We start from the raw sequence: 10662 nt of genomic DNA, 5'->3' as shown, positions 1-10662 counted from the left end.
ATAATGTACGGCTTTTATTGGTAAAATCATCTCTTACTTTAACAAAATCATTTCCTTCAACTCAAGTTCATTCGTTGCTTATATTCCTGTTTCTGTATGTTGCTCCTGTCTCCCGTCCTTCTTTTGAAGTTTTTTTTTTGTATATATAATATAACTTCGTTTGGATTAATGGGGCTAAATGTACGACGTTTATGTTGGTTAAAATCATCTCTTACTTTAAAATCATTCCGTCACTCAAGTTCATTCGGAATTTCAAGCCTCTCAGGGTGAGAAGAAAGATATGTTAATGTAACAGTTACCCGAATGACGTGGAAAAACTTGACTCTGCGAAAAGGATTCTTCATCGATTATATAGAGGACAGACTATGGTCGATCCCAATGCACATACAAACTGATAGCGCTTCCAATACTATAAATTTCTGAATGATTTCTCTTTAATGTGGTTGCACATTCGACTGCCTCGTAATAGGTTATATAGTTTCGGAAATTCCTCAACCATGGGGAGTGTCATCTTGGAGAGCAGAGATGATGGTAATGAATCTCTTTCCAGAGCTCTTGGGGGGTCGTCGAACTCCTCCATATTTCGTTTTATTTCTATCTGTGTTTTGTATATTATTTCGTAATCATATATGAATATGGTCAGTATCTGCAGATAAAGTCGTATTTTACGTGTACCGTTGAGTATATAAGCACATGTTCGTAGCAAATTATCGCTTTGTCTTAATACTTTATCCTTTTAATTCCGGTTTTGTTTACTTTCGTTTGTACGAAACCAGTGTAGCTATTACAGGAAATTCGTCGAGTTCGAGTAAAGCAATTTTCTAAATCTCGAGGGACATAAAACTACAGCGTGAAGGCTGTGTGTGGTCTTTGGAGATGATCTGCTTCATTCCAGGCGAATAAACACGATTTTACGACTTCGCGAAATTTAGAACGCTGCTTCTCTTATTTTTGGGTCTTTGGGTCCTGTTTATGCTTCCGTATCTACGGACTACAGAGTCAAGATTATATCCATTCTCTCGCCTCTTAATGCATCCTTCATAAACCGGTCAATAAATGCCACCGTATTATCCCGGGGTTTTAATGCAAGGAAAGGATTCTGTGGAAGTGGCTAACACTTTTGGTAAGAGATTGTCAAGTTCCTGGACAGTGTATGAAAGAAAGTGCCGACACGTTGTCTCGAGTTATTTCCTTTCAGAACTATCTGTCAGAGTAGAGAGAGAGAGAAGAGAGAGAGAGAGAGAGAGAGAGAGAGAGAGAGAGACCCAAACGTACTTCTTGGCGTATGAGGAAACAGATGGACGTCAAATTATAGTTCTGCAGTTAGTGTTATTCAAGTGTTCGTAACTCAGATTCATTGCGCATTTGCATCTCAACTAGATGACTCTCTTTGCTTTGTTTCATTTATATGTAGGCATATAAGCATGTGTTATAACAACGCCGGTATTTTGACCGTAATCATAGTAATTGTGTTAAAAACGAGTTCAATTTTTCCAAGAGAAAAATGTAATATCCATCTCTTGGGCAACGTAATTTACATATTCATAGCATATTCGCAGTCCTGTTTTTTGCCTTTGAAAGCGCTTTGGCAATGAAAGTATCGGTATTTATACATTCATGTAAACGAAACTTCTTAGGCACAGGAAGTTATATAACAATCAAAATATGCGCCGAAGTTTCTTCGGCGCAATCGAGTTTTCTGTACAGTGTATAATGCTGTATGAAAATCAGCCACGGCTCATGAAGCTCTCAACCAAGGCTCGGTGGTGGCACGTGTTGTTGGCATCTATATCGGTGCCAGACGCATGATCATGGCTATCTTTAACCTTGAATCAAATAAAAGCTGCTGAGGATAGAGGGCTGCAACTTTTTTTCATTCTTTTTTTCTCTTTTTTTTTAAGATCTGAAGGCTGACAGAAAAAGTTCTGACTATTAAATATAAGATTCACATGATTTATACCTATGGAGCGGCCGCTGTTTACTCCCTAACAGCTTGTGAAGAATCTCTATCTCTTTCTTCTTCTTCTTCTTCTTATTCTCTCTCTCTCTCTTTCTTCTTCTTCTTCTTCGTTGTTGTCATAAGCCCCTTAATGACGCTTCTCTTTCCCATCTCCCTTCCGTGGAGGAACTAACGCATAAACGGTGCCTTGGGTAAACAGGTTAGGAGGGACAGCGCACTCTTTCCTTGGGCCGAATCAAGTAAAACTTCCTAAGTAACTCCGTAACGGAAAGTTGTAAGATGGTTCTTTTTTGATCCCCGTGGGATGACTCGCGCAAATAGGGGTAGCATATTGGAATTCTCTCGCTCCTTAAGTCTGCTCTTAGTTCCTCGTTATTGCTTTGGAGAGCAAAATGTATTGTTGAGAGAATTGGAGATCAATTTTATGCGGGTGTGTGGATGTGTGTGTGTTTGTGTGTGTGTGTGTGTGAGAGAGAGAGAGAGAGAGAGGGAGAGAGAGAGGGAGAGAGAGAGCAGCTGTACGCATTCGTGAACGAGGGAAAAACTGGTTATTAGGAAAGATGGGAAAAATTCGCAGTATGTACGTATTAAAGTAGAATATCCTATATTTTACCTGACATCTTCGCAAGCATCCATATTTTTGAGAATTAATTTGGGTTTTCAGGTGACTTTAAGCTTGGCTTGTAAAGATCAAATATATCCTACTACTAGATCTTCTTCTAAAATATCAGGTGTATCATTCGTTGTTCTTTTTGAAGTATTTTTCCATCCTAATGACAAAAGGTACAAGCTGGAAGCATCCGTCGCGGCTTATAATATCATTTTCACATTTGTAGTGCTTCATCATTTTTCTGCATTCTTGATGTAATTACATCAGTTGTTATTCGTTCTGGCAACTACACTCCCTTCTCACACCGTATCCTGCCTAGGACTTGTTCCTTTCCACCGCTAGGTATCCTCGCAGGTTTGTTTGTTTGTTTGTTTGTTTGTATTTTTTTTTTTTTAGAGAGAGAGAGAGAGAAGGGGGGAGGGGTTATTAATTCTAACAAAGTTAATGGCAACCAAGGTTCTCTTTTATTATTTGAGTTGGAATCCGTTGCATATCCCCTACTGCCAATATTCGATTTTTCACGCATGTATTTTTCTAATTTTCTTACTAATTATATGCTTGGAAAGGCGGATCGAGGGCTTCTGTCCGAATTAAGCCTTAGGTTTTTATACCTTTTATTATTGGGCTGGTCTACACAGAGAAGGCGTGGAATAAATGTGTTGAGGTTCGGGATTGTGTAAATTGAAAAATCGCTTTACAGTTATATATCTCTTACGATTGCCAGCATTATCTTATCATCTATGTTGTTGGGATGCCGGTTCCGTCGGTCTTTGGCACAAAAGCATGTTTCTACAAAGAAACTTTTTATAAATACAGCTTCATAAAGATTGCTCTGGTAAGTGTATTAGAAGCTTACATGTTGTCCATGTGTACACGTAGTATGACAGGTGTATGTACGTGTGTGATTGAAAGCTTTGAATGTAACTTTAAGTGACTGACAGTTTTACACGTATGAAAAACATGATTGGAGACCTCTTGAACTTGATGAAATTTTTGGGCCAAACGATTGTTGTAGTTGACAACCATCTTGATACAGTGCTGTCACGATGTCACATTAAAACAGTAAATATCATCGACAGTGTTGTTTTAAATCGGTCACACGACGATATCCAGAGGGCACAACGTTGTGGTGCCCAGCTGAGAATTCACTTATGGAAGACCATTGAGGAAAAGCAATTCATCTCGTCATTACGCTTTGATTATATATGAATATGGGATCAGAACAAGGCATGTACAGATTGCGTATATATTTACGTATGCATGTAGACCATATATTTAAGTTTCCCGTAGGGGGTTAGTACCGTCAGTGCAACCCGTGCGGTACACTGTAGGCATTACTGGAGGTTCTTTGCAGCGTGCCTTCGGCCCCTAGCTGCACCTCTGTCTTTTCTTTTAATGTACCTTCTTTTATATTCTCTTTCTTCCATCTAACTTTCCAGCCTCTCCTATCAATTGATTCAGTGTAACTGCGAGGTTTTACTCCTGTTACACCTTTCAAACCTTTTACTGTCAATTCCCTTTCTAACGCTGAATGACTTCATAGGTCCCAGTGCTTGGCTTTTGGCCTAAATCCTACATTCAACTTGTATATTTAAGGTTTCCCTTTGAGGTATAAACGTTTTGCGATTCTTTTCTCTCGTTTACAACAGGATACATTTGTCTTTGTTTCTTTGCAGGCTTCATCAAGTTGGTTTCTTATGAATGGAAGTGGAAACCGAATTAAGCAGGAATTTTGCAAACAATATAACCGTCTACAAATTTACAAATTTCTCCTCTTTCAACAACAAAAATCGTAAGATTTGACCACTACAAAGAATAGTCATTGATTCTAGATTCTGGCAGCAAAGAGAAAGGACGGAACTGGAGGAAGAGTAATTTTCTAAATGCCTTTCCTTGTAGAATTAATCGAGAGTATGCCGCTGAAGCGACCTGCATCTCTCTCAGGGAGGGATTGTCTATGCATTCAGCGCCTCTTGGAAACAATGAATAGATTAAACTCGCAGAAAAGGATAAAGAAGCAACCTTACGCCAGAAAAGTGAGGAATCCTAATTTTAAAACAACAGCCGAGTTACTGAGAAGCCAAACTTCATGGCCATTGCCAGACAAGGACCACGTCTAGACCCATTGCATAAAATATATATTATGTCTGGATATTCAAAAAGCCAATTTAGTTCATGAGAGTTTTTTTTTCCAGGAATTCTAGATTGTCCCTGGATGCTTACAACTACGAATCATCCTCTGTTGGATCGCTGTATGCGATAGCAACACCTGCAGTGTAACACGAAATTTAGAGTTTACATTTCAGTTTGTAAAGTACTGCCAAAGAATTGCATGTTCTCTGCCGACCTCCAGCCAACTGATGTCTATGAACATTCCGACTGATGAAAATTCTGAAATGTGTTTGCATGTGTCCAAAGTCGACAATAATCTCCCCGTCAAAATGTGTTCTGTGAAAAAATAAAAAAAACTCTATGGTCTTTCGTGCCACTATTTTATCTCGCCCAAGCGTGACAGTACACTATAAAAAACAAGGTAGCAGGTACTGACGAGCAGATATATTGAGTAAACGGGTGATCTCTCTTCGTGTACATCTATTCGTGATGTATTGTGGCCGTACCAAGCTTGACTGAAATCACTTCAGCCTGTAGGAAGGGTTTGTCCAAACAGAATAAGAGGGACAGATAGACACCGGTGGACAGCCAGGTGGGAAAACGGGGGTGAAAAAATGCAACTACTATGAGATTCAGGGCCTCTGTAACACGGTTTTTTGGCCTTTGCTCCTTATCAAAGCATCGGATGTAGCTGAAAGTTGACATATGTATATTTTACAACCACACACAAATTTTGTCAGCATTATCAACAACCTAAACCCGATAGTTTTAATTTTTATAGAGTAAAAATGATCTAGCCGACGCCATGGCCAATGACTACGAGCCAAGAGTCGAAAAACATTCATTACGCAAGGAGGTAAACATCGTTTTACGAAATGTTGCCCCGCCCATCCGCCAGACAGAAATTTCATTCACCTTGTTCCATCGGCTCTGAAACCCAATAGCCAGTCAAGAATGGCTAACAGGATTTGGAATTTTCCCCGTGGTTGCAAAACTGCATTTGTCTTACGACTTGTCTTTATACAGTCAAGAGAAAGCCCGTGGCTATACTTACTATAGCCTGAATAGGTAATTATTCAGTTTATAGTTTAAATCCAATGTTTATGGTCTGATTTGTATTTAGCGTAACGTGATTATAATACTTGTAATGTCATTTAGGATTTTGAACATTTCCATTAACTATTCACTATGCCATCAAGAGAGAGAGAAAGAGAGAGATTGTATGTAATCAGCCTTTATATAACTATTTTTTTTAAATAAGATTTTTATCCAAAGTAAATACAAGCTTATATGTGCTAAAATCTCCAGCAGACCAACAGATCATCCGATATTTTTTTTCTTCTTCTTTAGGCCGTACGACGTGTTGGATATAAAGACTTTATGAATGTCGGAACGATACATAGATGTGGGTGGGGTGCTAGCGTAGCAATACTACTGTAGTAATAGCAGTAATATACATGAATTAAACGTTTAGGCCAACTGCTGGGATCCTTGAGGATCATTTAGCATTTCTTACAACTGCTCGAGAAATGAGTTTTTATAGCCAGAAGTTAAATTTTCTAATCCAACAATGCCCATGATAGCCTTCAGTGTTATCCTGAATTATAACGAGGCCAAAGTGGGTGGAGCCTCGTGAAGTCATCATTCTGACGATAATTATTGGTGAAGGTTTAAAGCCAAAATACGGTACCGGCTATTTTTTTTCAGTAAATAGGTAGATAGCCAATAAATAAAAATTGCTTGACATTGGATATAGCAGTTATCAAATCAAGCTTGTCTACTATGTTTTTTTAAAATTACCAACTATTCCCTACATCTTGTCAATCTGATTGTGACCTATTACGTAGACTGTAATTTCTTAGGACACTTATTTTGGGAGTTAGACTAATAATCGAAGTGTTTTTGTATTTATTAACATATTTTGTTGGTTTGTTCATTATGACAATTATCAGTGGAGAGGCTTCAGAGTTCATAAAGGTGTACTGCTTTGCTTGTATTTAAATTTGTATGCCATTGTTGCCAGAGGTATAGCCTTCGTTACGTATAGCCAATCATCCATCGAGAAAGAGGGAAGAAATGCTGTCATAAGTTACGTAACGAGTGCGTTCGAAACCTTTTCTCTGAGTAAGTTGGCCCGTCTTCAAAAAAAGTCACTTTTACATTATAAGTACCAAATTTATTCAACCTACGTAATGCAGAATACAGTCAAAATTTATGTGTAGATATAATATGTATTCTGAATAAGCGTTATATTTATGAAATGCATAGATAAAATGTTATTGCGAAAAGACCGTGTTACAGAGGCCCTGAATCTCATAGTAGTATAATCACGAACTTTAATTGCTGTTACGAGATTTGAAGTTTACGTAGTATCTTTGTCGAATTATAAGTTGGGAAATAAGATGCTCTTTGGAACTGGAAATTTTAGTTTGAGACCTAAATTCCAAGGCTAAATTGGTCTTATTTAAGGTCAGTAATAAGTCACCTACGCTAATTAGCCGTAGGCCCAGTTGTTGTTGTATTAAGCCAACACTTCTTGTTGGCACGGGCCTTTCCCTTGTTCGGCCCGTAGAACCAGTGTGATAAGGTTCTTGAAATTATGTATTGAATATGCTGCTTGTTCAAAGTGGAGGTTGAATTTCTTTTCAAGATGGCAGCATCACTGCCTCGAAAAAACAAGATTTCACGGAGTAAAAAGGCAGCAGTTTATAAGGATGAGTGGAAAGTTATTCCCAAAGAGTGGGGGAATTAAATAGCAGAAGGTGTTTGAAAATGTTTGGAAAGGAAGTGAATATTTGGGAGATTATTAATAAGGAAAGAAAAGAAAACTGTCAAAGACAGTTACTATTAAAACTGAATTTCTAGAATACAAGCGGACGTTAAGTGAAGATATAGCACAGAAATGAGTGTAAACTCAGTAGCAGTAATGTGGCAACTCCGTAATTCCTTGACTTTAGGAAGGAATGACTCGTAGAACCTTTTTTAGAAATTAAGGCTACCACAGAGCTGCTGAAAACATAAAGATTATTTAGCATACCCTTGTAACTGGTGTTGCAAGGGTCCCTGAGAAGCCAGATTATCATTTAGAAGAGATCACCTGGTGTTGTCTACTTATGTTTAAATGAGAGGCATGTCGTATGTACCTGGCGCTATTATTTCATCAACAATGAGTCACTGGGAAGAGTAGGAAGAGAACATAAAGAACGATTGATGATAATGAAGACATTCATTACTTATTCCGTGTAAAAGCGACGCACTCTGTGAGATCAAAATTCACCACCATCGCTTCGATTTTGTTCGACGCAAAGGACCTCTGTGAAATCCCGCCAATCATTTTCTTTCCCGAATTCGTCATCCACAATTCTTGACCCATCGCCGCCTCTCCCTCTCACAGTTCTCGTCCGAGTAGCTCTTATCTTCCGCCAGCTCTTGCGGTGCCCACAAGATCCCACCTGGCCCTGTCACCTGCTATTCTCCCCAGTTGGGTGCAAAGGACAAGTCATTATCACATCTTCTATGGAATTTCCATAATTTCCCTCAGGGTATTGTTTCTATACCCTGCCGTCGGACTCCTGATATTATTCTTAAAGGTATACCTCAAATCAGCGAAATCTTGTGGATATAGGTACTTTGTCAAACCATGCTTCATTCCAGACAGCAACACAAATCGGACTTCCATATTTGATTTCCAATTTAGTGGCAAGATCCAGTACCAACTATTAACTGATTTGTATCATTGTTGTCATTAAAAATGTATAAAGAATAGATCAAGAATATTACTTAATGTACAATGATAAATATACATACCCACAGAATAGAACCCCTTTTTTTAGCAGTGATAAGCTAACGAATATATGCAACGAAAAATAATTATTATAGCAAATGAGGCGATGTGTGAATATGAAATCGTGTCAGTTACGCTTTCAAAAGGAGTAAAAATGCTTCCAAGATGGCATAGAACCCGAAATGGTCCAATTTGTTTCAGTACTAAGGCACGGGAAAAAGATCAATTGTTTGTTTACAGCGGAACACGTTAATGATATCCACACGCACGTCTGGTTCATGTTTATGGAGAACTATGGTTAAAAGACATTATTTCGAAGAAGACCAAGAGCATCGTCCTTCGTCAGGAGGCTGTATGGAAAACCTGAGGGTGCTTGACATCGCCACCTTTCAGTTATGTTGTGCGTAGGTGTTATGAAGTACCTCTATCCCGGGTGACACTCACTGAGCCGTCTTACCCCGGATCGTAAACACACAACCAGTGTCTTCGAACTCTGGTCTGTGAAGGGTCTCAACAATATATATATATATATATATATATATATATATATATATATATATATATATATATAATATATATATGTGTGTGTGTGTGTGTGTGTGTGTGTGTATATATAGTTCTCTTGCACAGAGTATATATATATATTACTTTCAGACTTCCTTCCATTTTATTTTCGTTATTTAATACGTGACATTTATTCGTAAATAGTAATTCTTTTTAATCTCTCTACATTAGAGCATAGTCTGCTATACTAAACTGAGCAGTAATGAACGATGATCGTTTGAATGAATTTAATTTCATTACTGTAGATTCACTGATACTGCTTCGTATAGTATTCAGTTACGGAGGTATTATACTCGAGCCAGGAATGATTGAAATTGGATGGTGTCAAGACCTGGTCCTAATTAAAAATTTTCTCCCAGTGGAAGTTAGTTTTGCCTTTGTTGACGTTTAATACAAATGCTTTTAATGCTGATGATTCCGTAATTACTGTGGTAAAATAACATCAAATCCGAATTCACTGATAAAATCAAGAAATATTCATCGTCTATGCTTTCGCAATTGAGTTTTCATAATAATAGTAATAAAATGATAATAATAAAACGCCTAAATAATTCTACTGTTATTAGATACGACAAGTCAGTACTAGTGTTCCTCATCTTAGAGCCCATTTATGCATGACGTAATTTATTTCCAATAATATTTGGAAACATTCCGGCACCTTTAAATAACGGAAGCTGTAAGCCTCTCTCCGATCTGTTTCTACACATCATAAACAAAAGCAATTTTCTTACCTTTTGGTCCTCTTCTTTGGATGTTTTCTTCCTTCCTTTATTTCCTGATATTTCAGTGATCCTTCAAAAAATATATAAATAAATGAAATTAAAAATAAGTAAAACTATCCTTCCAGGTGAACAGAGCCGAAAGGTGATGTATCCTTACGAGGATGCTAAGACATCATCCATTTTTTTTTATTCTTATCTTTTCTGTCAACCTTCACATGACTCTCACTGTCTCAGTATCTCTCGCTTCTCTCTCTCTTTCTCTCTCTGTCACACACACACACACACACAAGCTTTCTACGTGCACCCTCGCCGTTTCTGCAACTGCGGTGACAACGGACGTTGTGTTTTTAGACTTATTTGTCTACAGACTGTTGGCCCTCAGGTGCCTGCTTCACCTCCGCTGTGGGTCGCCATCCTACTTGCCGAGGGAAGGTCGCAGGTCCTTCTCTAGGATGTTCCACGCAGCCACAGGTGCCAAGGGAAGCGAGAGAGAGAGAGGGACACGGTGTTCAGAGTTGTGCGTGTACACCCGACACTATCGGCACCACAACACTACTGACGAGCTGACACTTAGCTTTAGAGCCAGCCACCTTCACTGCACCCTCTCCGTCAACCCTACCGAGCCAATAGACCCCCTACCCTGCTGCTGCTGCTGCTGCTCTCTCTCTCTCTCTCTCTCTCTCTCTCTCTCTCTCTCTCTCTCTCTCTTCCAATATATTTGTTCTTAGTCTCTCTTTCTTTCCCTTTCCTCTGGAAATAATTCTTAAGACGACGTATGTATATCAGTTTTTAAGCTGGTGCCGTATCCTCTCACGATTTCGCCAAGTGACAGATCTCAATGAAATTTATTTTCCGTTTCACCTGCGATCCAAGGAAACTTGACGTTCCCCTTTAAAACCAGACGTTAGAG

General features: G+C 38.6%; 1 protein-coding gene across 2 annotated transcripts in view; it reads right to left on the bottom strand.

Annotated features, from left to right (window-relative positions):
- LOC135217426 (solute carrier family 35 member F3-like) overlaps nucleotides 1-10357 on the bottom strand; it is a 350261-nt gene extending 339904 nt beyond the window's left edge. Inside the window, exon 1 of one of the 2 annotated variants that reach the window (XM_064253287.1) lies at nucleotides 9762-10357. The gene's annotated coding sequence lies outside the window, so the exon portion shown is untranslated. The remainder of the gene's footprint in view (nucleotides 1-9761) is intronic. The other variant, XM_064253288.1, reaches the window with a different exon arrangement.
- Between the last annotated feature and the right edge of the window lie 305 nt (nucleotides 10358-10662).

The sequence above is a fragment of the Macrobrachium nipponense genome, chromosome 7 (genome assembly GCF_015104395.2).
Source record: "Macrobrachium nipponense isolate FS-2020 chromosome 7, ASM1510439v2, whole genome shotgun sequence".
Taxonomy (NCBI): domain Eukaryota; kingdom Metazoa; phylum Arthropoda; class Malacostraca; order Decapoda; family Palaemonidae; genus Macrobrachium; species Macrobrachium nipponense.
Note: the sequence above shows the minus strand (reverse complement) of the source record. Positions and strands in the feature narration are given on the sequence as shown.